General features: G+C 33.9%; 1 non-coding gene across 1 annotated transcript; it reads right to left on the bottom strand.

Moving 5' to 3' along the window:
- Nucleotides 1–220: 220 nt before the first annotated feature.
- Nucleotides 221–327, bottom strand: LOC111524385. The gene has a single exon (XR_002725774.1). It is a non-coding gene; the product is annotated as a U6 spliceosomal RNA (small nuclear RNA).
- Between the last annotated feature and the right edge of the window lie 4,928 nt (nt 328–5,255).

Raw genomic sequence — 5,255 nt, 5'->3', positions numbered from 1 at the left:
TCTCCAACACCTGTTGTTTCCTGATTTTTTAATGATTGCCATTCTAACTGGTGTGAGATGGTATCTCATTGTGGTTTTGATTTGCATTTCTCTGATGGCGAGTGATGATGAGCATTTTTTCATGTGTCTGTTGGCTATATGAATGTCTTCTTTTGAGAAATGTCTGTTCATATCCTTTCCCCACTTTTGGATGGGGTTGTTTGTTTTTTTCTTGTATATTAAAAATATGGAACGCTTCACGAATTTGCGTGTCATCCTTGCACAGGGGCCATGCTAATCTTCTCTGTATCGTTCCAATTTTAGTATATGTGCTGCCGAAGCGAGCACCAAATCAGTATGTTGAAGCAATGTCTGTACTCCCAAGTTCATTGCAGCACTATTCACAATAGCCAAGACATGGAAACAACCTGGGTCTATCAATAGATATAAATCAATGGATTTTTTAAAAGTGGCAGTGTATACATAATGAAATACTCTTCAGCCTTAAAAGAAACAGGAAAATATGTCATTTGCACTTAACATTTATGTTAAGTGAAGTAAGTCAGGCACAGAGAAACAGATACTGTATGATCTCACCTATAAGTGGACTCTAAAAAAGTCAAACTCCTGGAAATAAAAAATATAATTGGGGTTACCAGAGGTTGTGAGGTAGGTAAGTGGATGGGGAAGGGGAAAATGGTCAATTGGTATAAAGTTTCAGTTAGAAGGAATAAATTCTGGTGTTTCATTGCACAGCATATTGAAAATGTATACACAACAGTACATCAAAACGTCACATACTGTCTCATAAAATTATACAATTATTATTTGCCAATTAGAAATGAAATATAACTTAAAAATTCTCCTAAGAACAGTAATGATTATGTGCTATAAACCAAGGAGGAGAATTAACTCCACTTTCCGCACTTGGCATCCAGTATAAAAGGGAAAATAAATCCACTGGAATGTCTCCCTGGCATCTCAAAGACAAATTTCAATTTAATTAGACTACTTATCTTTCCACCCTTCATTTCTATTTAAGTTAATGTGTATACATGTTTTTCAAACTTTGCTAATGGCTTTTCATTGTAAGAAACACATATAAACATTACATGTGTGTATGTACAACTGAACCAAATGTTTCTCAAAGCACCTTGTCCCTTGGTATTTGTGATTTTTTTCCCTATTTTCTAGTCTTTTTTATTTTAAAATACTGGTTGTGACCCATTGAATTGGTTTCCCATCCCATGGATGGGTAGCAACCTGAAATCTGAAAATCTCTGGGCTGCACTCTAAATTGCAGTCAACTTAGACAGGCTGCCTCAGGGAATCTTCAGCTGCTGCATGCAGCTGCCCTGAAATCCTCATTTCTGCCTCTGTAATATTTCCTAAACACAGCCTACTCTCAGCCCTCATCTCTCCTCTGGAAGATTTCAATAATGGATAATAATTATAAAAGCAGATAGTGTTTTTTTTAAAGCCCCCTTAGTTTTTATCTACTAACAGTTAGTAAAACGTTTAGCTGTTTTAGTGATATTTTAAAATAGCTGAACTAACAAAATAATTGTAAGAGTTGTTTAAGATAAGCAAACGCTAATTTTGAATGCTTTTGCACTGTCTCTAATTTTCTACTTAATTCAAATTAAATTTTAACTCTCTCAGAAAAAGATAACATATTCTTAGCTTACTTCAAGTCCCATTATTGTACGTTGTCCAATATGATGAGTTTTGTATGTGATGAAATGGGGGTTCTTCGCACCATAGTGCCATGTCTTACTTGTCCACTGATTGCTCTCAACTCTAGAGGTCAAGATTCAGAATAACTCTAGAGTATCTGTGATCATAAGGTAGCATGGCATATGCAAAGGAAATTGGTCTGCAAGTTCGAAGACTGGGCTCTGTTTTTGCCAGGTTACTGCTTTTCTCTAGGATGTAATTCTTCCTCTGCCAGGGAGGAAGCTGGGCTAAATGTCCTCAAGGTACCTTAGGTCAATTTAACACCTACTTTAATTTAAAAGCTGAACCCTCCATTTCTTTAAAGCCTGCCATGTTTTTAAGAAAGTGCTATAAAATATTTTATCTTATTGAGAGACAATTAATTAGTTCATAGCTAATTCCAAACACCTAAATGTGGGGAATTTTGTTTTAGATAGTCACATGAGTTTACTGTGCACATCATTCGGCTAATCTAATGTGTATGCTGGGAGACTCCACAATATAGGTAAATATGCAAACTCAGATAATTTATAAGCATTCCACATGTTAAACAAAATACTGGTCAGATGACATTTGCAACAGATAGCCTCTATTTAACATTTCTTTTCCCTGTTCACAAGTAGTTAGATCCATCAATTTCTCACAAGGTAACTGTATTTATTCTAATACCAAAAAAGTCATTACTTTGTTTAAGCATACAAATGTGCTGTGGCTAGATTTTTGAAATTATATCTTAAGTTACATATGTAGTCTGTTAAGTTTATGAAATCAAAATCTTATAAATACTAATCAATAATTTTATCTTGACAAATGTATATAGCAGCCTCTTATTTTAAGATTTCTAAACCAGAGAGGATTTCTTGTGTGGCATATAATCACTAGTTAATGACTTGACTGTGATTCCTGATGATCTCAGAACTGTAACTTCCAGCTCCATCGTGTTCTGTTTCAGTCTTGAGACACTGTCTTGCTCCAACCACTCACTTGGTAAGAGTGCCTTTTCAGTTGATCATGAGAGAAATGGATAAAGGGATAAATATAAATGAAAACAAACTTATTATCTAGCAACAAATCTCTGCATATATTAAGCTCTAAGATTCTGACATAAAATAGTAATTAAAATTATAGTTCAGTAGTTGCCAGTTTAACATACATATATCTAAATTATATGTATATATAACATAACTGATTATTTTCCTATCAACATTTAACTTTTATTACTAATATAAATTTATCAACTAAGAATATTACTGATATACTTTCTGACACAATAATTATTTGTTCTCAAAAATAAGTGGGCAGCCTAATCTCATACATAGGAATCAACGTTTTGTGTCACTCTAGTGTTTACCATATCACATGGAGGTTCTTCAGATATTTACTAAATGTACAGACATATACTAAGATGTTTTCAAACAGTTCTATGGGAACTTTGTGTTCCATTGAGGTGTTAGTCCTAGTTGTTAAAATAATAATAATCAAAATGTTTAAAACCCAGTATCCTACAGGTTTTGTATCTTTGTTTCCATCAAGTAGTAAGCTGGACACTTCTCTTTTTCCTGTATTTTCATTTTCATGTTCTCATTCACTAATTAGCCTACCCACGGAATACTGGTTTTTCTCAATTTTCCTATTTCTGCAACAGTCACATTGGTTGCTCTCAGGTACCTTTGGCCATCTTTGGTAACTCATGTTGTTACACTTACACACATACTCCTACACATATTTGTTAGTCTCCATTCTCTTGCATAATGCTGCCAGGTAGCATTCTCCTTTTTTGATATTTGTTTCACAGGTTGCAACTGAGGCCAGTATTGTATGAGCAGTAAAATGAATTTACAAAGACATTTGTAGGTTAAAAAAAGGCAGATTTATTAGAGAAAATATGAAAATACTTTGCAAGGAAGCAATGGGCAAGTCAGCAAGAAAGGAGCTGACTGCAAGGACACAAAGGCTTGCTGGAGATTTTATAGGATGGTGCTTCTGCTTTGTGTTGAAGAGGGCTCTATGCAGTACTGATAACGTCAAAGTTGCAGTGAGCTAACTTGCATTTTTCCATCAGTTGAGAGTCTGGTGATAACTGGGGACAAGAGGACTATGTGATCTGGACTATGTAGAAAGACAGAGTTAAAATTTACCTATTTTCTCTTTTTGCTTTCCCTCTGTCCCACCAGTCCAATTCCTTCTCCCTAATTAGGACTTCACAATTTGTATTAGTCACTGAGACCTGCACTACATACATTGAAGCAGCTAATAATAATCAGTGGTGTCAGCAAGATCAATGAAGGGCAATTATTAATAAGATAAAAGAAGAGAAAAGTAGTGATGAGAAAAAATTATAACTAGAATGTTGGTTGACTAGCCCCTTTCCGCCCTTGTACTTACTTTGCCATGAAAATGCTTTCTCTGCTGAAATCTGCTCTATACCTATCTATGCACAGTGCCCCTATTTACATTAGCTCTTAAATATTCGCTGAAAGACTGAAAGATTAAGAGAGTTTGACTGCTTTTACACTTCTTACTTTGTTGCAATATCACTTAATTTTGTAACACTTAAACTGCATTGAGTTATGGCAATAATAAAGTCTCCAACCACCCTATTCAGTCTGTGCTTTAAATGAAGTTAAATTTCTACTAGACTCTCTCCTTGCTATATTATACCCATGTATAAAATGAGGAGTTTGTATTTTAAAACTTAATTATAGTTGGGAAATATTAAGACTCAAGTTTTTTTCAAAAACATTGTCAACTGCAGGTAAGTTTTATACTTAAAAGAGTGAATAAATTAAAAGGTCATAATTATTGATGATATACATAAGGACAAATGACATTTAGCAGATATTCCTAATCATTGGTGAAATGTGTCATGCATATTTAAATCACATTGCACTTAGAAACCCAAATTATTTTGTAAACATATCAGGGAACCCAAAAGGTCAAGGGTTGTTTTTGCCTTATAACTATTATAATTCAAGGACTGAGAGGAATGATATATATCGTGTAATCTGGGTGGCACACAATCTTATCTTCACATCTTCAAAAAGACCGCTAACCAAAGAATATTCCTATGACAGAACATTCATTAATAGAATTATATCATCTTTACATGAAACCTATGAAAACATTCATACTTACTCACTTTTAAAATATCACTCTTTCACTCCTAGGCCCCCACAGGCCCTTGGACATTCAGTGGAAATCTGAGTTTCTTACATTTTTTTTTTCTCTTCTACAACAAATTTTTATTTTATAAAAGCCTTTTCATTTGAAAGCCTATTTTATTTTTACATTCTAAATACAATCAGATATGTGGGTGAGAAGAGATAAACATGTTGATGGAAAGCTTCAGTGAGAAAGATAGAAATGGCATTTTACATTTTTTGTTTGAAAACAGTATAACAAAGATTTAAAACCTGTGAAGAAAGAAACATGGAATGAAGCATGTTTGGTAAATAGGCTTGTATATACGACGACAAAATTAATAACTGGAAATTTGAAAACAGTTATTTTGTTGATTCTTCCACATTGTGGCAATAACTGGCTTGATATCCTCTTCTTTT

The sequence above is a fragment of the Piliocolobus tephrosceles genome, chromosome 15 (assembly GCF_002776525.5).
Source record: "Piliocolobus tephrosceles isolate RC106 chromosome 15, ASM277652v3, whole genome shotgun sequence".
Taxonomy (NCBI): domain Eukaryota; kingdom Metazoa; phylum Chordata; class Mammalia; order Primates; family Cercopithecidae; genus Piliocolobus; species Piliocolobus tephrosceles.
This window is presented reverse-complemented; position numbering and strand designations above follow the sequence as displayed.